Below are 26,326 nucleotides of genomic sequence, written 5' to 3'. Positions count from 1 at the left end.
GATTCATTCAGTCATCTGAATTGCGAGTTCACAAGTGACTTCAGGGGTTGGTTTCTACTGTTATTACTGCTGTTAATCACATTCTGACTAAATCATGTTTGTCCTGTCAGTTGGGATTTGTTTCTGCTGATGTTAATCATTCTGAAAACTGGGCTGGAGTTTAATATTTTGAGATTTCAAATTACACAATGTGTCAACATTTGATATCTCTATGACAAGAGGCGACTATTGATGTCCTGTTACCGACTGCTCCATCTTGGGCCTTTTCTCCTTTCTAACTCTCGATTGTTTCCGTTCTCATGACTTTGGTTACTCTCAGACACAAGTCCCAGTTCCCCACACCTTCCAGAATGCCTCTCTTTGCCTTGATGTCCAGGTTAGGGATAGCTAACACGCCCGGGATCACTAACACAAAATCCAGTCAGTTATTCACTTTCAGTGACAGGACTTAGCATGTGCCTACAGCAGTTATTGAGATAAGCGACTGCATCTCTTTCGACAGTCAGCTGGTAAACGGCCTCTCCCTGATGTGTTTTCACCTAACGTACATCTGCATCCATTCCCACTGTCCCCACATTCACAGTGTTGAATCAGCTGGGCACACGAGTCTCACAGGCTAGAAAATTGGTTGAAGGTGCATCCATACACAAAACATATGTCCTGTTTCTCCTCGCTGTGATTGGTGTTTTCCCAAAGGCTGATGATAAGGTGATCCTGATGAAACTGATGATTCCCTCAAATCATGACGTGATGGTTGGTTTGAGCTTCCAAGCTGCAGATCCTCCCCTTCTAATACCCTGCAAATGGAGGTTACAAAAGTTGTTACTTTAAGTACAGGATAGACATTTCCACTCTGATAGGCCTCAGAGCCGAGTTCAATCCTGCCCTCAAGTGACATCCACACAATTCCCAGTTGATGTCACTGGATCGGTATCAATAGCAAGGGCAATGAATAATTCTTACTTATATTTAGCCCAGTGGTAGTGACGACAATTAGAACCCCTGAACTGCTGCCTTGACTGAGAACAACTAACAGCCCAGATCAAGGACCGAACTTGGGCCGGTCCCAGTCAGTATTGCAGAGCGTTCTAAAATTTGTGGAGTTGGGGGAGGGTTAGAAAGAATATTTTCAAAGAAAATTAAATTCTCCTTTAAACAAAACCTTCGTCACAATGCACAATTCTGAAATCCTTTCAAATTAGAAAAGCAAATCAAATGGATCATCAAAAACAACTGAGACATTATAGAAAGGCTCAAGTCACTGAAAATAAACAGCTCTACAATCACTGCACAATACAGAAGGGAGCGACTGTTAATGGGAGCACGGCTTGTGAAGTCCTCCGACACTCCGATATAAACTGGACTGTTCTTTTAAGTATAACTAGGCAGAGAAAAGGGAGTCCCTGTCCCTTTAAATATCTGCTCCATTCCTCCAGGTAGCGGGAGGAGCAGTAGCGTGCGGTATCTTTATATCCTGTCACAGCAAGACCTAATAAAACATATTGCATCAGCTTAAGTACAACAACTGAAAAGTGTGCACACAAAGTCTTTGCTACATATATATGTGTAAGTGTGTGTGTGTGTAAACTAAACACATAATTTTTATTGTTTGCTCGTGAATTCCACAGAGATAAGCTATTATCTTCGCCAGTTATTTTTCAGCATTTATTTCCTATTATTTACAATGTAATTGCAGAGTGTTTAATCCCTTTACCATTTATTGATGACCCATTGCCTTGTGTGCCCTTGTTTAGAAAGTGATGTCACACTGACCATTCCGTTACCGAGGTGACCATCTGTACGCAGTATTCAGTGGGAAAGCGGATTAAATTACACCGAGGGTAATGAGCAGCCACCCACCAGTCTCTGCACTTTATTGTCCAGTGACCACCGCACCATCACACAGACGCTCCTCAGATTTAACTCCAGTGTGGATGACTTGTTTCAGTGATGTTGAAAATGAAATTGTAGGGGTGAAAGAGGAGTTGGGGGACGGGTTTGGAGAGAAGGGTGAAAGAGAAGTTTGGGTGAGGGTTTGAAAGAAATGGGGTGAGAGAGGAGTTGGGGTGAGGGGTTTGGAGAGTAGGGGCGAAAGAGTAGTTGGTGAGGAGGAGTTGGAAAGTCGAGGTGAATGAGGTGTATCAGTGAGGAGTATTTATTGCCCGTTAATTTCCTTTGTTGATCGGGTTCATTTTTCCTTTAAAATGTTTTGTATTGTGTGTTCCACCGAAGTTAGACATGGGGTTGCAGTTCCTTGCAGGCACTGGGCTGTTTCCGGTGAATTAATGTGGGTAGTGTTAATTGGGAATAGATTTTCGTGGGATCATTCTGTGCTGAATGCGTTGCTGGGCTGCGGGGCTGTCCATCGTCCCAATGATGAGGTGCGGTTGACAACAAATCCGGGATTCCCTTACATAGTGACACCAAATCAAGGGACCACTTACATTGTGACACCAAATCTGACATGTCCTTACTATACCGTATAAATGCACACGAGGCCCATACGTGAGAGAAGGTCACTCTGTGACCAGTTACCTTTATTACCAAGACCTCAAGTGATGAAGGTGGGTGGTGCTTCCACTTTTATACTTGAAAGTTCAGGTTAGGAGTGTCTCCCACAAGTTCACCCCCTTGTCTTCAATGTTCTCACGGTGTACAACTTCGGTCAGCTTATACATGGATTACAATGATAGTTGAATACATGACATCATCTCCCCGCAAAGTCTTATTGAGATCACAGGTTAAGTCTCTCTGGTGGTTTACACTCCCTTGTAGAGCGCCTGAGTTGGGGCTCCGGTTGTGGGGCGCTGGCCTGATTGTCTGCTGTTTGCGGTGCCTCAGGACTGTCTGGACTGCCGACAGTGACTGGGTTCTCCTCCACTTGGTTCCGGTGTTCAGTCACCTGTGGTGGAGTAAACTCTACGTCGTGTTCTTCCACTGCTTTTTCTATGGGGTTGCTGAACCTCTTTTTAGTTTGATCCACGTGTTTGCGGCAGATTTGTCCATTGGTAAGTTTAACTACCAAAACCCTAATTCCCGTCTTTGGCAATCAGAGTGCCTGGATGCCATTTGGGCCCTGCAGCGTAATTCAGGACAAAAACAGTGTATTGACATCAATAATGGCGCCCTTGCATTCCTCTCATGATAGTCACATTGTGACTGGCGCCTGCTCTCAATAATTTATTTTCATAGCAGGTTGTATAAGGGATAATCTGGTTTTGACCGTCCTTTTCATTAGCAGCTCTGCGGGTGGAATCCCTGTGATCGAGTGTGGTCGGGATCTATTGGCCTACAGGATGCGTGATAAAGCAGCTTTAAAAGGAACCCCCTTGGATTCTGAGCATCCCCTGTTTGATTATCTGCACTGCTCGTTATGCCTGGCCATTTGAGGCCGGCCTGAACAGTGCCGTTCTGACATGGTTGATTCCATTGGCTGCCATGAAGTCTTGGAAATCAATGCTTGTGAAGCACGGGCCATTGTGGCTGACCATGACATCCGGTAGACCACGGGCGGCGAACATTGCCCGTAGACTTTCGACCACAGAGGATGTGCTTGAATTTAAAATGGCACACTCAATCCATTTTCAGTAGGCATCTACGACAACCAAAAACAGTTTTCCCATGAAAGGACCCGCGTAGTCCACATGGATGCGTCACCATGGCTTGGCGGGCCAGGACCAGGGGATAAGGGGGGCTTCCCTCGGTGCGTTGACCAGCAGAGCACACATGTTGCACCTGCGAACACAAAGTTCCAGGTCTGCATCTATCCCTGTCCACCAAATGTGTGACCTGGCATTTGCCTTCATCATGACAATGACCAAGTGCTCATTGTGAAGTTTTCTGATTAATACCTGTCTGCCCCTCTGGGACATGACGACTCGATTTCCCCATAGTAGGCAATCGGCCTGAATGGAGAGTTCAACCTTGCGCCTATGAAACGGTTTAATTTTCTCAGGGCATGCCCTGTACGTGGCTTTCCAGTCCCCATTCAAGACACATTTCTTAACTAAAGACAGTAGCGGGTCTTTATTTGTCCAGACTTTAAGCTGACGGGCTGTCAGGGGTGAACCTTCGCTTTCGAAAGCTTCAACAGCCATGACCATCTCAGCATCGTGCTCAGTTGCCCCCTCAGTGGTGGCTAGTGGGAGCCTGCTGAGTGCATCGGCAGAGTGTTCAGTGCCCGATCTGTGCTGAATTGTGTAGTCATAGGTGGCTAACGTAAGTGCCCACCTCTGTATGCGGGCCGACGCATTCGCATTTATGGCCTTGTTGTTAGGGATTTGTGAACTGTCTCCAGCTCAAATTTCCTGCCAAACTAGGGCCTTACAAGAGCAATTCTTGTACCTCAGCCTGAGCCAGAAGCAGTGTGGGAGGTGTCTGCTCTTTACAAAGGAGGTGCTCACAGATCTCTGCCACCTCTTGTAACCAAACCTGCAGCCTCACTCTATGACAAGGACAGCGCTGCTACTTGCTGTGAAGGTGACCGTGATTCTTAATTTCCTCACTCTGGGATCCTTCCAGGCAGTCTTCTCTCTTTCCAGAGAGATGCAGGTAGAGCATGGGTCATATAATGTTAACAGTTTGTTGGAGCATAACAAGTTGCGTGCTCTATCAAAAGCCCTTTCCTGGTTGTTCCCCCAGACCCAATCGCGACCTTTGCGTGGGAGCACGTGTAGCGGCTCTAACAGCATGCTCAATTTCGGAAGAAAGTTACCAAAAAAGTTTAAGAATGAATGCAGCTCCGTCGTGTTACGGGGTCTGGGTGCTCTCCGGATCGCTTCCGTTTTGGACAAAGTAGGTCTGATCCCATCTGCTGCTACCATCCTCCCCAGGAATTCTACCTCTGGAGCTAAGAAGATGCACTTTGCCTTTTTCAGTCGCAGCCCTACCCGGTCCAGTCTGCGTAGCATCTCATCCACGCGGTGGAGATGTTCTTCAGCATCGCGACCCATGATGAGGATGTTGTCCTGAAAAACCACCATCCTTGGAATCGACTTGAGGAGGCTTTCCATATTTTGCTGAAAGATCACGACGGCTGAACGAATCCCAAACAGATATCTGTTATACTCAAACAACCCCTTGTGTGTCGTGATGGTGGTCAGCCTTTTTGAATCACTCGCCAGCTCCTGGGTCATGGGAGCTGAGGTCAGGTCCAATTTTGAAAAAAGTTTGCCAGCGGATAGTGTCGCAAAGAGGTCCTCCACTCTCGGTAGCGGGTACTGGTCTTGGAGTGAGACCCGGTTGATGGTGGCCTTGTAAGCGCCTCATATCCTGACCGACCCATCCGCTTTGTGCACCGGCACGATCGGGCTCGCGCAGTCACTGAATTCAACTGGCAAGATGATGCCTTCCCTCTGCAGGCAGTCGAATTCGCATTCTATTTTTTCCCGCATCACGTACGGCACCGCTCTGGCCTTGTGAATCACTTCCTTAGCCCCCATGAAAGTGCCGATGCCGGGTTGAAATAATGAGTCAAATTTGTCTTGGAGCTGTGAGCATGATACTCGCTCCACAAAAGAAATGCATTGACATCGCCCCATTTTCAGTTCATGACAGCAAGCAAACTCCTCCCCAGGAGTGTGGGATCTTCCGCCGGGACAATCCAGAGTGGCAACCTGTTCTCCGAATATAGCACCGGAATAATCTCCTTTGTATATGTCCGTAGCTGTGCATCAATCGGCAATAATTTTGGTCTCCTGGCCTTGGACACCCACAACCTTTCTAACTGGTTGATACTCATCAAGGACTGGCTGTCCCCCGTGTCTAGCTCCATTAATACTGGGATGCCATTGAGGAGCACTTTCATCATTATTGGTGGCGTCCTGGCGTATGAACTGTATATGTGGTCCACATGAACTCGCTGAACTTCAGCTTCCTGTGAATTTCCACAGTATTAATTTGGCCTCGTAGGGCTTACATCCAGCTTGTCCTCCTCGTACTTCAACCTGGCTGCAGGCTTCCTGCATATACGCGCCAAATGACCGCTGACGTTGCAGTTTCTGCAGGTATATTGCTGATAGCTGCAGGCTCTGTCTGGATGTTTGGCTTCAGACCTCCAGCATGAGCTGGAGGACCCGTTGTTGGAAACAAAAGGTCCATTACCAGTCGATCGTCTCTGACTGTCTCTGTAACTGTCCTTAAATGCACCATTAACAGGTGCTGATGGCCCCATTACTGGCCGCATTGCCCATTAAAATGGCATGATTCACCGTTCAGCTATCCATTGTCTCTGTTGAATTCCCCTTTTGGGTTCGACTGCATGGTGGGACATGTCCGATTGCCCTTGTCTGCCTCGAGAACTGTGTGCCGCGTTAACAATGTTGACTCCCTGGTCATTTGCCGCATTTGAGCCAAGATTTTTGTCATACATCATTCTGGTCTCTTCCTCCCCTGAGTTAAAGTCTGGGCTGTCAGAGCCGCTTCCAAGGTCAAGTCTTTGGTCTCAATCAGTTTCCTGAAAACCCCAGCATGCCCGATGCCCTCAATAAAAAAGTCTTGCATCATTTCTGCTCTGCCTGCATCTGTGAACTTACATAGGCTCGCCAGTCGCTGGAGATCTGCCACGAAGTCAGGAACGCTTTGCCCTTCTCACCGCCAGTTCATGTAAAACTGGTGTCTCGCTTTGTGCATGCTGCTCGCAGGTTTAATGTGTTCCGCGATCAATTTACTGAACTCTTCGAATGTCTTGTCCCCGGCTTCTCTGGTGCTAAAATGGCCTTCATCAGGAAGTACATTCTGGATCCACAAACCGTCGCGATGAGCCCTGCGTTTGTCGGCCGAATCCTGTCCCAAACTTTCCTTAGTGACAAAACTTTGCTGTAGTCTCTCAATAAAGTCGTCCCAATCACAACCAACAGAGTACCTCTCTTCTCTGCTGCTAGTGGCCATGCTCGCGTGGTTTAAATCCCAGTTTCTCGTCGCCAATGATATGTCCTTACTATACAGTATAAATGGACACGAGGCACATACTTGAGAGAAGGTCACTCTGTGACCAGTTCCCTTTATTACCAAGATCTCAAGCGATTAAGGTGGGTGGAGCTTCCCCTTTTATACCTGAAAGTCCAGGTTAGGAGTGTCTGCCACAAGTTCACCCCCTTGTGGTCAATGTTCTCAAGGTGTACAACTTAGGTCAGCTTATACATGGGTTACAATGATAGTTGAATACATGACAAAATCCAGGGACCACCAACATTAAGACACCAAATCCAGGAACCACTTTCATGGTAACTCCAAATCCAGGGACCACTTGCACTGGGGCATCAAATCCAGGGGCCATTTGCACTGGGGCATCAAATCCAGGGACAACTTACACTGAGGCACCAAATCCAGGGACCCCTTACACTGAGGCATCAAATCCAGGGACCACTTACACTGAGGCATCAAATCCATGGACTCCTTACACTGAGGCATCAAATCCAGGGACCACTTACACTGAGGCACCATATCCAGGGACCCCTTATACTGAGGCATCAAATCCAGGGACCCCTTACACTGAGACATCAAATCCAGGGACCCCTTACACTGAGACATTAAATCCGGGGACCCCTTACACTGAGGCACCAAATCCAGGGACCCCTTACACTGAGGCATCAAATCCAGGGACCCGTTACACTGAGACACCAAATCCAGGGACCCCTTACACTGAGGCACCAAATCCAGGGACCCCTTACACTGAGGAATCAAATCCAGGGACCCCTTACACTGAGACACCAAATCCAGGACCCCCTTACACTGAGTCATCAAATCAAGAGACCCCTTACACTGAGGCACCAAATCCAGGGACCCGTTACACTGAGGCACCAAATCCATGGACCCCTTACACTGAGGCACCAAATCCAGGGACCCCTTACACTGAGGCACAAAATCCATGGACCCCTTACACTGAGGCACCAAATCCAGGGACCCCTTACACTGAGGCACCAAATCCAGGCACCCCTTACACTGAGGCACCAAATCCAGGGACCAGTTACAATGAATCATCAAATCCAGGGAACACTTACAATGAGAATACAAAATTACAGAATTACACAGAAATGAGCCACTCGGACTAACCAGTCCATGCCGGTGATTATGCTCTGCTTGCTAATGAGATAGCCTCAGTATGGAGAATGGTCATTCCGGTGAAAGCAGCTCCAGTTAGGGGGAATGGTGGATAATGAATGAAGAGACGATGGAGGAATCAGACGGTGACTGGTGGGGCCTGGTGACAGATTATTGCCAGAAGTCCTTTTCAGGCAGTTTGATGATTGGATGTAACCAGTGCAACAACTGTATCCATCTGTTATTGTTCCAAAATACCCAAATCTAATGTCACTAATTTATTTTTCCATGAGAAATGTTGAGATTACGATGTGTTGTTGACAGAAAGAAATGAGGCTTGTGCAGGAAAGCTGGTTCCTTGAATGAAAACATTGTGAGGCTGTTTTGTGACTCGGCTCTGTGAGGTTAAAAACATGAAATGGAAAAGGGCATGTCCAGTAACACTTATATTGCCAATAGTGCTTTCTAAGTTAATCATTATATCCTAAGCTGAATATCCTATTGACTATACCAATCACTAATTCGAATCCTAAACAAATAAACACAAACCACAACCACTAAACCTACATCTAAACCCAGCCCCTAACCAACACTAACAACATAAGAAATAGGGGCAGCAGCAGCCATCTGGCCCCTTCAGCCCACCCCGCCATTCAATAAGATCTTGGCTGATCTGATCTTGGCCTCAATTCCGCTTCCCTGCCCTCTCCTCATAAACCTTGACTCCACTCTCTTTCAAAAATCACTCTATCTGCAACTTAAATATTTTCAATGACCCAGACTCCACTGTTCTTTGGGGTAGAGAATTTCAGAGATTCACAACCCTCTGAGAGAAGAAATTCCTCTTCATTTCCATTTTAATTGGGGTCCCCCTTATGCTCAGACTTTGCCACCGAGCTCTCGATTCTCCCACAAGAAGAAACAGAGATCAGTGGGGAAGCTAAAAACCTGATAAAGAAAGTATTTAAACAATTATTTTGATGCAAGAAATACTGCAAGGTATGCTAGTAACAAGTAATTGTAATCAACTAACCCATCAAAATAAGCAAAGGCAATTACAAAGATCAGAACATTTCAAAGTTGATCACATGCAGTATGTGTGGAGATCTATTAACCGCATCCAACAATCGTTAAATACAGAAAATAACAGATTTACAGTTTTACGAAAGATAGTTCTTTCAAGGGTTGGTTGAAAGGAACGTTAAATGAGTGTAAAGTGAGACATGCCGGTTCAGTCTGAGACATCCACAACCCGGATACTCAAATGAAACAAGTTTGGGATTTGATGTGGGAAAAGATGAATTGCGTGAGAAGTGAAATAATCTAGAGTAAGAAAAGGCCCAAAATGGAAGGGAAGGAAACATTAATGAGTCTATTTTTATGGAGAAATCCAATATTGGACACAGGGTGTTTGAAACAATACTGAGACAGAACATTACTGTCCAGCTCAGGGACAGGGTTATACAGAGCAGCAGGTACAATGACTGAGGGCCAGAATGAACATGTTCAGTGCCCAATGGGGGCCCAGTAAATCCTGTCCTAGTCATGACGTTCCATTCCTATTTACCCAGCAATCCCCGCGACAGAGGACGTGCCGAGCCCAGACTACAGAGACCCAGTGCGCAGGTGCGAGACCGAGCTGTGTTTGGAGCATGCGCGGTGCGTGTAATGGCGGAAAGGACATGGTGAACATCTGTTCTGCAAAACAGCTCAATCTCAGCGGGGCGGAGGTGAGTAAAGGACCAGCGGGGAGCCGGGGAAGCTTCATAAACAACTGATGCCCGCCGTAAGCCCGGAATAACAACCGGAATATCGGTGGCTGCAGCCTCGAGGCTTTCTCCCGGTCACAGGCCGAGGGTAACGGCGGCCATCTTTGTACAGGAAGGCAGGGTCAGTCCTCCGCCATCTTGGTTCAGTTAGCAGCAAAGCGCATGCGCGGCCATCTTGGTAAAGTAACCGCTGAGTTCCTTTGCTCATTCTGATAAAAGGAAATTTTTTTTTTTACAGATTGAATTAATACAGAGAGCTGCGCATGCGCGATTCAGCCCCACCCCCTGTGTCATTCCCAGTGAGCAGAATAGCACATGCACCCTCCCCTGCCCCAGCCCTGCCTGGGATCACCATTCACTCAGTGAGTGGAAGAAGATGGTTTAAAACAGCCGGGATTGGAGACACCACGACCCCAGGGTAAGGCTCAGAGATCAGCATTGAGTCCGGGGGGAGTTCAGGGGGAGTCGGGGGCTGTGTGTAAGGGGCAGAGTGGACCAAGAACCAGTCTCAGTGCGTGGTGTGAGTGGGGGAAGGGAGAGGCCATTCTCGGGCTGTGTGTGGACAGTGTAAGGTAACAGAGAAAGTAAACCACTCGCTCTTTCAAATCGTTGCTGCTTTCTTTCGCCAAATCAGTCGTGAGTGTTCCTGATTCAGTTACAATCTCACTGTGTCTGTTGTTCTTGGGCAGTGAGCAGTGGAAACACAGTCTGACAGTGAGGATGTGGGGAATTTCACAAAGTGCATCTATTGCAGGTACCAGGAGAGGAGTGTGGGAGAAGATATTTTAAAGACGCGTTATATTTCGGTGAACTGAGTTCCCCAAAACTCTGTTGCTGATGATCGAGAGCTACATTGTTACTCCCTCAGATACATCGTATTGTCCCCCGAATCCATATCTTAGAACTAATAATGTTCTCGTATTATTATTCTCACAGCAAAATTCTTCAACCAGCCAGAACAAATGAGATCTTTCCTCCACCCAGAATACAAGGAACAGTGCAGGCAGCTCCTTCTCACACACAGTAAGTAGATTAGCACTCACAGAGCGCAGCGACACAGAACTGGCCTCAATCCTATTGTCACAGACAGCAGAAGCTGTCAGTCCCACAGTGATCTGAAGTGGCAGAGTTACATTGTGAATCTTACAGCCACATGGAGCAGTAGAATCAGATGCTGTTTCACCATTGAAACAGATCACACTGACAGGTACATTAAACATCCACACTCACTTGCCAGAAACTGGCAGGTAGAGAATAAAACACAATCATCTATCAGAAAAAATGTCAAACAGAAAGTATAAACCACACTCGCATATCAGAAGCTGATGGGTACAGAGCAAAAGCCATATTCATGTTTCAGAATCTGACGGATTCAGTATTTAACCCCCTGAACATACCAGAAGATGACAGGTGCAGAATAAAACCCACATTCCTGTACCACAGACTGACATACAGTATACAACACACACCCACATATATGAAAGTGACAGTAACAGAATAAAATCCCCACTTACATACCAGAGAGTGACAGGTAAAGTGTTAATCCCATGGGCACATATCGGAAAACTGAAAGGCAGTAAGTAAAATTGTTACTTGCATCGCAGGAACTGATCGGGGCAGAGTAAAACCCACACCCACACATCTGAACAATGACATGGAGAACACAAAATCTTCACTCACATATCAGAGAAATACAGGTAAAAATTAAAATTGATTCTCACGGTCACATACCAGAGACTGGAAAATACAGATTAAACTCAGACTACCGCAGCAGAAACTGAGAGGCACAGATTAAACCTCAACACACACCAAAACCTGCCGAATTACAGAAAAATACACACACTTGCATATCAGAGACTGAGTGATACAGTATAAAACCCACACTCACATATGAGAGAATGAGAGATGCAGTATAAAACCCATACTCACATATCAGAGACTGAGTGATACAGTATAAAACCCATACTCACATATCAGAGACTGAGAGATACAGTATAAAACCCATACTCACATATCAGAGGCTGACATCTTAAAATCCATATTCCCTTAACATAAATTGACATACAGTGACATGCCCAGACTCACGAACTAGTAATTGACAGGTACAGGGTAAAGATCTTAGTTTCTGGAATGAAAGAAACAGGTACAAAGGAAAGTCCACTCACAATTAAACAGAAACTGGCAGCTATAGAGTAAGGCCCACAATCACAGATCAGAACTTGACAGGTACAGAATAAAACCCAGGCTCCCATAACAGAAATGGAGAGATACAGATAAAGGCACACACTCACATACCAGAGACAGATAGATACAGAGTAAAATTCAGACTCATTTACCAGAGACCGACAGATTCAGCAGAAAACTCACCTCCATAACACAAATTGACAGTTCGAAAGTAAAACCAATACTCTATCAGGAATTGGTGGTACACAGTAAAACAATACTAACATACTGGAGAATGACGGGTATGGAGTAGAGCTAACGTTCACATAACAGAAATGGACAGATACAGCGCAGAACACACTCACACACCAAGAATGGAAAGAAACATCGAAAATAGGTGCAGGAGTAGGCCATTCGGCCCTTCGAGCCTGCACCACCATTCAATCTGATCATGCAACTTCAGTACCTCACTCCCGCTTTCTCTCTATACCCCCTGATCCCCTTAGCCGTAAGGGCCACATCTAACTCCCTCTTGAATATATCCAACGAACTGGACTCCACAACTTTCTGTGGTAGAGAATTGCACAGGTTTACCACTCTCTGGGTGAAAAAGTTTCTCCTCATTTCAGTCCGATATGGCTTATCCCTTATCCTTAGACTGTGACCCTGATTCTGGACTTCCCCAACATCAGGAACATTCTTCCTGCCTCTAACCTGTCCAGTCCCGTCATTATTTTATATGTTTCTATGAGATCCCCTCTCATTCTTCTAAATTCCAGTGAGTGTAAGCCTAGCTGATCCAGTCTTTCTTCATATGTCAGTCCTGCCATCCCGGGAATTAGTCTGGTGAACCTTCGCTGCACTCCCTCAATAGCAAGCAAGTCCTTGCTCATATTAATAGACCAAGACTGCACACAATACTCAAGGTGTGGCCTCACCAAGGCCCTGTACAACTGCAGTAACACCTCCCTGCTCCTATACTCAAACCCCCTCGCTATGAAGGCCAGCATGCCAGTTGCTTTCTTTACTGCCTGCTGGACCTGCATGCCTCCCTTCAGTGACTTGATGTACCATGACACCCAGGTCTATTTGCACCTCCCATTTTACTAATCTCTCACCATTCAGATAATCTGCCTTCCTGTTTTTGCCACCAAAGTGGATAACCTCACAATAATCCACCTTCTACTTCATCTGCCATGCAATTGCCCATTCACCTAACCTGTCCAAGTCACTCTGCAGCCTCTTAGCATCCTACTCACAGCTCACACCGCCACCCAGCGTAGTGTCATCTGCAAACTTGGAGATATTACCTTCAATTCCATCGTCTAAATCATTAATATATATTGTAAATAGTTGGGATCAATGCACTGAACCTTGCAGCACCCCACTAGTCACTGCCTGCCATTCTGAAAAAGACCCTTTATTCCTACTCTTTGCTTCCTGTCTGCCAACCGGTTCTCTATCCACGTCAATACATTACCCACAATACCATGTGCTTTAATTTTGCACACTAATCTCTTGTGTGGGACCTTGTGAAAAGTCTTTTGAAATTCCCAATACACCACATCCACTGGTTCTCCCTTATCCACTCTACTAGTTACATCCTCAAAACACTCTCGAAGATTTGTCAAGCATGAATTCCCTTTCATAAATCCATGCTGACTTGGACCGATCCTGTCACTGCTTTCCAAATGATCTGCTATTACATCTTTAATAATTGATTCCAGCATTTTCCCCACACCGATGTCAGGCAAACCGGTCTATAATTCCCTGTTTTCTCTCCCCCTCCTTTTTTTAAAAAGAGGGGTTACATTAGCTACCCTCCAATCCATAGGTACTGATCCATAGTCCATGGAATTCAGGAAAATGACCACCAATGCATCTACTATTTCTAGGGCCATTTCTTTAACTTCTCTGGGATGCAGACTATCAGGCCCTGGGGATTTATCAGCCTTCAGTTCCATCAGTTTCCCAACAACCATTTCCTGACTAATAAGGATTTCCCTCAGTTCCTCCTTCCTGTTAGACCCTCGGTCCCCTAGTAATTTTGGGAGGTTATTCGTGTCTTCCTTCGTGAAGACAGAACCAAAGTATTTGTTCAATTGGTCTGTCATTTCCTTGTTACCTATTATGAATTCACCTGATTCTGACTGCAAGGGACCATGTTTGTCTTCATCAATCTTTTTCTCTTCACATATCTATAGAAGCTTTTGCAGTCAGTTTTTATGTTCCCTGCAAGCTTATTCTCATACTCTATTTTCTTCCTCCTAATTAGACCCTTTGTCCTCCTCTGCTGAATTCTAAATTTCTCCCAGTCCTCAGGTTTGCTGCTTTTTCTGGCCAATTTATATGCCTCTTCCTTGGATTTAACACTGTCCCTAATTTCTCTTGTTAGCCACGGTTGAGCCATTTTTCGGTTTTATTTTTATGCCAGACAGGGATGTACAATAGTTGTAATTCATCCATGTGATCTTTAAATGTCTGCCATCAACCCTTTAAGTATCATTCGCCAGTTTATCCCAGCCAAATCACGTCTCATACCATTGAAGTTTCCTTTATGTTCAGGACCCTAGTCTCTGAGTTAACTGTGTCACTCTCCTGCTTAATGAAGAATTCTACCATATTATGGTCACTCTTCCCCAAGGAGCCACGCATGACCAGATTGCTAATTAATCCTCTCTCGTTACACAAGTCCCAGTCTAGGATGGCCTGCTCTCCAGTTGGTTCCTCAACATATTGGTCTAGAAAATCATCCCTGAGGCACTCCAGAAAAACCTTCTCCACATTATTGCTAAGTTTGGTTAGCCCAATCAATATCGAGGCTAAGGTTTGTTGAAATCTCGACCTCCGAAAAGAATGACTCCGACACTTTCTTTTTTTTTACTTGCTCGCAAAGGGTAGGTCACACTCAGTCAAGGGCTAAGTGAATACCTCCGAAATGGTTCAGTTTAACAAGATATTTAAACAGTAAAACCCAAGTTCTGGCCTCTCCCTGTGTATTGCTCTGTTTCACAGTCAGTGAATACAGATAAAGAGTTAATTACTATATCCTGGTCCTGACATGGTATCCAGATATTTCCTTTTGTCAGGGTTATCAGAAAGCCAAACGGTCATTACTCCATGAGTCATCGGTAATGGGCTATCACCTGTCTTGTATTGTGTCAGGATTGTTTCAATTTCCTGGTCAGTTTATCTGTTTGCATCAAATGGATGAGGTCTCGGAAAGAGATAATGGCTAGAAGATAAGGGTGGGGTGACATGGAACTCCTGTAGTGTAGACAATAGGAGAGCACCATGGGGGGGGGGGGTTACTTGTCTCAGCATGACTTGTCTCCTAGCTGTCTGATGGCCATCAGCCATCTAACAGCAGGTTTAGCTGTTTATGCAAGCTGACTGCTAAAATGCAGAAAGTTCTGGAAGGGCCAGGACTCCATTTTAATCAAAAGGCACACAAATACCGTATGGTATCAGTTTAGATAAAAATACTTTCCACATTCCCCCATTTTGTCCTTCACAAGGACAACTCAATCCATTCTGATCTTGTACAGTCTCTCCATTTCCATTTCCACACAAGAGCCCTCAACAGTTGTTGCTACCATAACTCTAGCCGTGGTCTCGGTAGGTAACATAGTTTCTCCCACCCTGGCACAGCAACACTTAATTACGACAAATAATAGATACAGGGCGAAGACTATCAGCAGGAATACGATCAAACCCTGTACCACAGATTACCCCAGGGCTCCCAACCATCCTGATGTTTTCAGCTAGACTGCCGATATCTTCTGATTTATAGCTACCATTTCATCATTTATCCCTTCAAAGGCTTGGGAAGTTGCGTTGGCTACTGATTCGACGAAGTTAGCCAGTTCCCGTAACTGCCATTCGGTCGATGCTATTCCATAGGGTGACACCATTACCTTGAATATTCCGTTTAGCCATGTCAAATCCCGTTTAAATCTGTGACTTCCATAGGCCTCCCTTAGAGTCCTTACTGATCTGATAAGGGGTACCACATATCCTAAGTAACAGGACCCTGTCCAGTCGGCTGGTAACCATGGGTAGGCTTTATGGCCACAAATAAAGTAGGTGCAATTATAGGGCGTCAGCTCCTGGTCCTTTCGCACTATCCCTACTCGAGTGGTCTCACCTTCCCACCCTTCACCCGGGGCTTTGTTATGGACCGTTGTCCAGCCACCGGTTGCTATCTTTCTCTCAGTGGGATTAGTTGTGGCTTGCCATTTAGTCATTTGGGAACACTTGCTGCGTCCCATTTCTGGTCCTTTAGTTTCATTACTCACTAGGCATATTATACCTTCAGGATTTCTTATTCTGGGTGTAATGCTTAGGAAGGGAGGCTGATGGTTATTATCATAATTGGGCTGGTACCATCCCTGGAAGGCTGTAAGTTTATACCCTGCCGACCTCCATTCTGTTTGCTCCTTCGTTTCTGGCCCCTTAGTTAGTTTTGTCCTGTTTTGCACTGTCAACCATTCTACCATTTCTGATTCGTTAAAGGGGACAGATCTCAGGGGAATACCCCCCCTGGAGTGGACAGGTACATGGGAACATATCCAACAACTCGACAAGTTTCTTTCTTGAGCACACCTATGACTCAGAGCCATAAATACGTTTACGTGCAATTCCCTTCGGTGGCGGGTCTGTACCCCTGGTGTAATCAATAATGTGAAGTAAAACCCTGTCAAGCCCAGCACCAGTCCCCATAGTCCATACAGTTCCTTATTCAGTCTTCCTTTTTCTGTTCCTCTGATTCCTTCGTCCCTTCCTCCTGGTCGGGTGCCCGTTTGCAATGGGATGCATGGATCCATGTTGGTCTTTCCTTTACCTTGATTGCAGTATTGGTCGCCAGCAAGACCTGGTATGGTCCTTCGAATCTTGGCTGTAGACTGCTTTTCCTTTTTAAAATCTTGATATAAACGAATTCCCCTGGCTTCAGGTTATGACACTTCCCTTCCGCTGGCTTGACTAGGGCTTCCTTTACCTGTGAATGAAAGCTGGAAATACATTTGGTTAGTGCAATACAATAATTCAACATATTTTCCTCCATTTTGTGGATGTCAATCTGTTTTGCAGTAAATGGTGCTGTAAAAGTTAGTCGTTGGGGACGTCCCATAACTATCTCATGCCGTGACAGGCCTGTTGTTCTGTTGGTTGCAGATCGCATTACCATCAAAGCTAAGGGCAGCAGTTCTGTGCATTTCAGTCCAGTGTCATTGCATAGTTTTGCCGGCTTATTTTTAAGCATTCCATTATATCTTTCAACAAGTCCAGCTGATTGTGGATGATAACTGCAATGAAAACGTTGATTAATCTGTAAAGCTTTACACATTTCTCTTATAACAGTTCCCGTGAAATGTGACCCGTTATCACTGGAAAGCTTAGCAGGGATTCCGAAGCGCGGTACAATTTCTTTTAACAAACATTTAGCAACAGTAGTGGCATCGGCCTTTTTACATGGAAAGGCTTCAATCCATCTAGAGAACACATCTACAATAACTAATACATACTTGAATCCCATACACATAGGTAATTCAATAAAATTCATTTGTAAATGTACAAAAGGCCCGACTGGATTTGGGTGGGAGGCAGATTCTACTTTTTCCGTCTTACCCGGATTCATTGTCTGGCAGCTAACACAATTTTCACAGATTTGTTTTGCAATTGCTGAAATACCTGGTGCATACCAAGTTGCCAAAATATAATCTGCCAATCCCCCTTTGCCTGCATGTGTGAATGTATGAACACATCGGGCAATCCATGGAAGTAAGGATCTAGGGGCCACCACGCGGCCGTCATGGTGAACCCATATTCCTTCTGGATTTTTATAACATTGATCCTTCGTCCAGGTCACCACCTCCTCCGTACTGGACTGTGTCTGAAAGGCCAGCACGTCATTAATAGTGGGTGGTGGGTCTGAGCAATTATCTTTCCTTAGTGGGAACAATGACACCTGCATCCCCACTTTTGACAGAGCTGCTGACTTAGCTGCATTATCAGCTCTGGCATTCCCAAGTGCCACCTCATTCGACTGGCCTGTATGTGCTTGGCATTTGATAATGGCAAGTTTCAAGGGGCATTGAATGGCTCGCAGGAGATTTTCCACTTGTTCTGCATTTTTGATAGGGGTTCCTGAAGAAGTCAGGTGCCCGCGAATCTTCCAAATTTGTCCATAGTCATGTGATACCCCAAAAGCATACCTGGAGTCAGTGTAGATATTAACTGTGTGTCCTTCAGCCAGAATACAGGCTCGAGTTAACGCAAACAATTCGGCTTGTTGGGCTGAAAAGGAGTCTGGAAGAGAGGCTGTTTCAACAACATTAAACTGAGTTACAATTGCATAAGCTGCTCTCGGTTGGCCCCTATCATTTCGTAAGGCTGATCCGTCAACATAGTACACTAGCTCAGGGTTACACATTGGTACATCTGTTAAATTGATACGTGGTTTAGTCACTAATTCGGTTACCATTTCACATGAATGAGGTTCGCCGTCATCTTCCGTGGGGAGTAGAGTGGCTGGATTTAAGGTAGTGCATCTTTTGATAAGGTTCGGATTTGATAACAGTTCGACCTCGTATTTGGTGGTTCTTGCGGAGGTTAGGTGTTGGGTGGCACATTTAGTGAGTAAAATCTCAACTGAGTGTGGGATATATAAAATGGTCTGATGATTTAGAGTTATTGTCTGAGCCTGTTGCATAGCATAATAAGATGCTGCCAATGAAGAAAGACATCCTGGTAGTCCGCGTGCCCCTGGGTCTAGTTGGGTACTGAAATATGCTACCGGTCGCTGCCTGTCCCCATGTCACTGAGTCAAAACAGATTGTGCAAAACCCGACTTGTGATGCACAAATAAGTTGAATAGCTTAGTGTAATCTGGTAATCCCAAGGCGGGTGCTGAAGTGAGGGACTGCTTAAGACTCTGGAAAGCATTCCAGGATACTTCATTCCACATCCTTTAAGCATTGTGAGAATATAGTACATTCATTCATAGCTCGTATGTCTTGGACACACCTCCATTTGTGTGGGCTTCTGAATTGGACGAATCTGTGTTACACGGACTTCTCATTTATGCTTATAGTGATTCCCAGATCACAGAATGTAAAGTACTTGTTTTCTAATTTTATTAAAAGGCTTCCAAACCCAAGATTTTTCCAATGCACTGAAAATGTTGATCAAGGAGATCACCTGAAATATCTCAAAATCCCAATTCAAATATTGTAGTGCCACTCTTTATCAAAAAAGTCCTCCCACTGAGTTAGAAGCTTTTGTACCAAGATTTTACACCAAGCACAATGAAAGTATACTCCCCCAGCCTGCACCTCGAGAGACCCACAAAGGCTTTTTAAAAAAAAAAGGCATTACAACTTTAAACCACTGGGACCATGTCTCAACAAACCTATCCTTTGTGCATTTCCTAGCTCCGTAACCTCTCATCCGAATAAATTCACACCTGCGCTTCTAACTTAAAATGTCTTAAACTTCCCACATACAGGACAACACTATGAAGGGTTAAAAAACTTCACTTTGTTTGAAAAAGTGGGTAGAGCTAAAACAAACAGGCAGCTCCACAACCTTTCCAAACAGGTTTCCAGACACAAGGGAAAAAGACAGAAGCACTCTCATTCAAAGACAAGACATTCACGCACTCTCATTCAAAGACAAGACTTTCACAAGTCTCTCTCCATTCAATAAAGCTTTTTCTTTTGCTAGCTTCATTTTTTTTTTAATCCATAAGTCACTATCAGGTTCTCTTTTTTTTTTACATTTGATTTACTTCCTCTGTTAATTTTACATGGACTTGAAGAATCGGAACCCAGGCCTTTTCTATTACTTTTCTTTTTTCTTTTACCTGGATCTCTGTTTATAAGACACTCCTCTAGACAGGTTATTCCCTCTAAATTAAATGAACCATCGGGTGGAAATGGCCTGTTTTCACCCTTAGTCCACTTTACCGGTTTTTGTTTCTTTGGTCAATTGAAGACTGACCACAATTCTGGAGCATGACATAGGCTGGTGTGCCTTTTGTGGTGTTTTAACTTGCTCCGGCACCCATTCTGGATGATTAAGATTTTCCACAGTTTCTGATCTCACAATCCTTTTGGCCAACTGAGTTCTCTACGCCCACTTCTCCTGGCCGTTACGTGGCCTGAAAAGGCTCTTAATTCGGGCTCAGTCTGGGTGTGTGAGATATGTTGGCACAAACCAACCGCAGTTGATCAATCAGTTACTGTTTCTTTTCTTAATCAATCCTTGTGTTTTTTTTTTCCGAATCACAACTTTCCCTAATGACTCTTCCCGTTTCTCTAATGGCAATGACTCACAAAGGTATTGCACACGACAGTAATACAAGGACAACAAACAATATTCCCGCGAGTACACAAATCATAACCTCTAAACAAATTCTCAGTCTGCGTTGTACGCCACTACAGACCGAGTCCTTAACTTATCCTAATAAAAACTGATAAAACTTAAGGTTCCGTACCCAAACTCTTTGATCGATTCCGCTTTCTTTTTTTTTCATAGTCTTATCACATAAGAACCCCTTCCGAATTAAAAACAATAAAAATCTTATCACATAAGAACCTTCGATCGATTAGCGCTTTCTTTTTTCTTTTATTTTAATAGTCTTATCACATAAGAACCCCTTCCGAATTAAAAACAATAAAAATCTTATCACATAAGAACCTGGAACCCTTTTCGATCGACTAGCGCTCCCTTACCTACTGAAACCTTCCCCGGGCTGTCTCGAGGTTTTTTCCAGAACCTGTTCTCTTCTGCTGGCGAGCTGAGAAAAAATGGTTATAAAAAAAATACCTTTAACTTTTAAATGCCGAGTCTTGTAGATGCAGTACCTCCGCTGTGGACAACAGATTACATATGCGATTCAACAGTGAAGAAACCTCTTGTGAGCAAAAGGCTCACCTTGTTTGGCCACTGAAGCCTTTCACTGGAGAGGCACTATGCCCGTATCCATTTTACTCACAGGACAGAGAGTATGCATCTCGGTGGAACCTCCAATAACTGTCGAAATCTCGACCTCCGAAAAGAATGACTCCGACACTTACAGCTCCGGTAGAAGTTTTTTTTTTTTTACTTGCTCGCAAGGGGTAGGTCACACTCAGTCAAGGGCTAAGTGAACACCTCCGAAATGGTTTAGTTTAACAAGATATTTAAACAGTAAAACCCAAGTTCTGGCCTCTCCCTGTGTATTGCTCTGTCTCACAGTCAGTGAATACAGATAAAGAGTTAATTACTATATCCTGGTCCTGACATGGTATCCAGATATTTCCTTTTGTCAGGGTTATCAGAAAGCCAAACGGCCATTACTCCATGAGTCATAGATAATGGGCTATCACCTGTCTTGTATTGTGTCAGGATTGTTTCAATTTCCTGGTCAGTTTATCTGTTTGCATCAAATGGATGAGGTCTCGGAAAGAGATAATGGCTAGAAGATAAGGGTGGGGTGACATGGAACTCCTGTAGTGTAGACAATAGGAGAGCACCATGGGGGGGGTTACTTGTCTCAGCATGACTTGTCTCCTAGCTGTCTGATGGCCATCAGCCATCTAACAGCAGGTTTAGCTGTTTATGCAAGCTGACTGCTAAAATGCAGAAAGTTCTGGAAGGGCCAGGACTCCATTTTAATCAAAAGGCACACAAATACCGTATGGTATCAGTTTAGATAAAAATAATTTCCACAGGTTACCCATGATAACTGCTGTACCCTTATTGCACGCATCCCTAATTTCCTGTTTGATGCTATCCCCAACCTCCCTACTTCTGTTTAGTGGTCTGTACATAACCCCAACCAACGTTTTCTGCACTTTGGTGTTTCGCAGCTCCACCCATATAGATTCCACATTATCCCAGCTAATGTCCTACCTTTCTATTGCATTAACCTCCTCTTTAATCATTAACACTACCCCACCTCCTTTTCCTTTCTGGCTATCCTTCCTGAATATTGAATACCCCTGGATGTTATGTTCCCAGCCTTGGTTACCCTGGAGCCTTGTCTCAGTAATCCCAATTCCACAATATCCGTTAACAGCTATCTGTGCAGTTAATTCGTCCCCCTTATTACAAATGCTTCTCGCTTTGAGACTCAGAGCTTTCAGGCTTGTTTTTTTTAAACACTCTTATTGTTGTAATGTGGCCCTTTTTGTTACAGAATGAAACCCACAGACAATTACCAGAAATTGACAGGTACTGGATAAAACCCACGCTCTCGTATCAGAAACTAACATACAGAGTAAAACCCTCAACCACATACCAGAGATGGACAGATACAGAATCAAATCCACACTCCCATACCAGACACCCACTATATAAGAAAATAAGAACATAAGAAATAGGAGCAGGAGTAGGCATACGGCCCCTCGAGCCTGCTCCATCATTTAATACGATCATGGCTGATCCGATTATGGACGCAGGACCACTTCCCTGCCCGCTCCCCATAACCCCTTAATTCCTTATCAGTTAAGACAATGTCTATCTCTGCCTTAAATATATTCAATGTCCCAGCTTCCACAGATCTCTGAGGCAGCGAATTCCACAGGTTTATAACCCTCTGAGAGAAGAAATTCCTCCTCATCTCAGTTTTAAATGGGGGCCCCTTATTCTAAGATTATGCCCCTAGTTGTAGTCTCCCCGATCAGTGAAAACATCCTCTCTGCTACCACCTTATCAAGCCCCCTCATTATCTTATACGTTTTGATAAATCACCTCTCATTCGTTCCTCTGAATTCAATGAGTAGAGGCCCAACCTCCTCAATCTTTTCTCATAAGTCAACCCCCTCATCTCCGGAATCAACCAAGTAAACCTTCTCTCAACTTCCTCCAAAGCAAGTATATCCTTTTATAAATATGGAAACCAAAACTGCACGCAGTATTCAAGGTGTGGTCTCACCAATAACTTGTATAACTGTAGCAAGACTTCCCTGTTTTTATACTCCAACCCCTTTGCAATAAAGGCCAAGATTCAGTTGGCCTTCCTGATCACCTGCTGTACCTGCAAACTAACCTTTTGTGTTTCATGCACAAGTACCCCCAGGTTCCGCTGTACTGCAGCACTTTGCAATCTTTCTCCATTTAAATAATAACTTGCTCTTTGATTTTTTTTCTGCCATAATGCATGACCGCACACTTTCCAACATTATACTCCATCTGTCAAATTTTTGCCCACTCACTTAGCCTGTCTGTGTCCTTTTGCAGATTATTTGTGTCCTCCTCACACATTGCTTTTCCTCCCATCTTTATATCGCCAGCAAACTTGGCTACGTTACAGTCGGTCCCTTCTTCCAAGTCGTTAATATCGATTGTAAATAGTTGGGGTCCCAGCACTGATCCCTGCGGCACTCCACTAGTTACTGATTGCCAACCCAAGAATGAACTATTCACCCAACCTCTCTGTTGTCTGTTAGTTAGCCAAACCTCGATCCATGCTAATATATTACCCCCAGCCCGTGAACCTTTATCTTGTGCAGTAATCTTTTATATGGCACCTTGTCAAATGCCTTCTGGGAGTCCAAATACACCACACCCACTTTATCCACCCTGTTCATTACATGCTCAAAGAATTAACTTCCCCTTCATAAATCCATGCTGACTCTGCCTGACCGAATTATGCTTTTCCAAATGGCGTGCTAATGCTTCTTTAAGAATGAACTCTTCAACATTTATGCAACCACAAATGTTAGGCGAACTGGTCTATAGTTTCCTGCTTTTTGTCTGCCTCCTTTTTAACCGAGTACGGTTCTCAGTCCCCAGGCAACACCGAGTGCGGCTCTCGGGGCCCCGGGCAACACCGAGTGTGGCTCTCAGTCCCCGGGCAAGACCGAGTGTGGCTCTCAGTCCCCGGGCAACACCGAGTGCGGCTCTCGGTCCCCGGGCAACACCGAGTGCGGCTCTCGGTCCCCGGGCAAGACCGAGTGCGGCTCTCGGTCCCCGGGCAAGACCGAGTGTGGCTCTCGGTCCCCGGGCAAGACCGAGTGCGGCTCTCGGTCCCCGGGCAAGACCGAGTGTGGCTCTCAGTCCCCGGGCAAGACCGAGTGCGGCTCTCAGTCCCCGGGCAAGACCGAGTGCGGCTCTCGGTCCCCGGGCAACACCGAGTGCGGCTCTCAGTCCCCGGGCAACACCGAGTGCGGCTCTCGGTCCCCGGGCAACACCGAGTGCGGCTCTCGGTCCCCGGGTTCCCTTCCCTGAAGTACAGCAGTGACCCAGATGTGTTTTTACGACAATCCGGCAGCTTTCATGGTCACTTTTTTCTCGTGCCGGCCCCACAAATGACCAGATTCATTAAGCTCCATTTCACAACCTGCCTTTGTGTTTTTGTGGGTTCTCTCTCACACTCCCTTTTCCTGTTTGAAATTCACTTTACAGGGTGTTAAAAGGGGAGGATTTGTAGACTGGAATCTCAAACCAAACATCACCTCAAGATCTGACAGTCACTCGGTACATCGGGACTGGAATATCATCAGCTTTTAACCATGGAAGCAGAAGGCACTGTTCACAGTGGGGAGAAACGGTACACGTGCTCTGTGTGTGGACAAGGCTTCAGTCGATCGTCCAAACTGGAGAGACACAAGTGCAGTCACACTGGGGAGAAACCGTGTAAATGTGGGGACTGTCGGAAACGTTTCAACTACCCGTCCCAGCTGGAAATACATCGGCGAGTTCACACTGGGGAGAGACCGTTCACCTGCTCCGACTGTGGGTTGGGATTCACTGCATCATCCAGCCTGCTGACACACCAGCGAGTTCACACTGGGGAGAGGTCGTTCACCTGCTCTGACTGTGGGAAGGGATTGACTCAGTTATCCCACCTGCTGAGACACCAGCGAGGTCACACTGGGGAGAGACCGTTCACCTGCTCCGACTGTGGGAAGGGATTCACTTGGTCATCAGACCTGCTGATACACCATCGAGTTCACACTGGGGAGAGGCCATTCACCTGCTCCGACTGTGGGAAGTGATTCACTACATCATCCAACCTGCTGACACACCAGCGAGTTCACACTGGGGAGAGGCCATTCACCTGCTCTGAGTGTGGGAAGGGATTCACTGCATCATCCAGCCTGCTGAGTCACCAGCGAGTTCACACTGGGGAGAGGCCGTTCACCTTCTCCGACTGTGGGAAGGGATTAACTCGGTCATCCAACCTGCTGATACACCAGCGAGTTCACACTGGGGAGAGGCCGTTCACCTGCTCCGACTGTGGGAAGGGATTCACTACATCATCCGACCTGCTGAAACACCAGCGAGTTCACACTGGGGAGAGGCCGTTCACCTGCTCCGACTGTGGGAAGGGATTCACTCGGTCATCCAACCTGCTGATACACCAGCGAGTTCACACTGGGGAGAGGCAGTTCACCTGCTCCGACTGTGGGAAGGGATTCACTACATCATCCCAACTGCTGAAACACCAGCGAGTTCACACTGGGGAGAGGCTGTTCACCTGCTCCGACTGTGGGAAGGGATTCACTACATCATCCAACCTGCTGACACACCAGCGAGTTCACAAGTGAACGCAGGGGTTGGATTCTGCTGTTAATCGCATACTGGACTGCATTGACTTCATTTTGATAGTTGGGGTTTATAACTCCTGTAACGCTGATGTTAATAAATCCTGTAACTGGAAAGGGGTTTAATATTTGGGATACAGACATATAAATTAGTGTTGCTTTAAACACATTGCTGTGGTTTTTTGTCTTTCCCACCTGAGGGTTTAGCATCACCTGGCTGGAGTTGAGAAAGGACAATCTATGGGGAGGATCTTAAAGGGGGGAACAGAACTTCAGCCTGGACACAGTCCTTCAGGGACACACTGAGATCACCTCATTCTTCTGAACTCCAATGTGTATAGGCCCAACCTACTCAACCTATCGTCATAAGTCAATCCCATCAACTCCGGAATCTGCAGCAGACATGAGCAAGGACCTGAGGCTTATTAAAAGACACATATTTCATTTCAGACAAGGTTACCCTGGGAGAAATGTTCAATTAGAACATGAGAACATAAAAAATAGGAGCTGGAGTAGGCCATTTGGCCCCTCGGGCCTGCTCCGCCATTCAATAAGGTCATGGCTGATCTGATCATGGACTCAGTTCCACTTCCCTGCCCACTCCCCATAAGCCTTTACTCACTTATCGCTCAAACATCTCTCTATCTCCGCCTTAAATATATTCAAAGACCCAGCCTCCACAGCTCTCCTGGGCAGAGAATTCCATGGATTTACAACCCTCAGAGAAGAAATTCCTTATCTCAGTTTTAATTGGGTGGCCCCTTATTTTAAGACGATGTGCCCTAATTTTAGTTTCCCATATAAGTGGAAATATCCTCT

The 26,326-nt window shown here is 45.5% G+C and overlaps 1 long non-coding RNA gene across 1 annotated transcript; it reads left to right on the top strand.

Annotated features, from left to right (window-relative positions):
• Window positions 1–9,800: 9,800 nt before the first annotated feature.
• LOC139254818 (uncharacterized) lies at window positions 9,801–24,601 on the top strand. The gene is made up of 3 exons (XR_011592039.1): window positions 9,801–9,930; window positions 10,746–10,832; window positions 24,366–24,601. It is a non-coding gene; the product is annotated as an uncharacterized lncRNA (long non-coding RNA).
• Window positions 24,602–26,326: the final 1,725 nt, after the last annotated feature.

The sequence above is a fragment of the Pristiophorus japonicus genome, unplaced genomic scaffold (genome assembly GCF_044704955.1).
Source record: "Pristiophorus japonicus isolate sPriJap1 unplaced genomic scaffold, sPriJap1.hap1 HAP1_SCAFFOLD_58, whole genome shotgun sequence".
NCBI classification, from domain to species: Eukaryota; Metazoa; Chordata; class Chondrichthyes; family Pristiophoridae; genus Pristiophorus; species Pristiophorus japonicus.
This window is presented reverse-complemented; position numbering and strand designations above follow the sequence as displayed.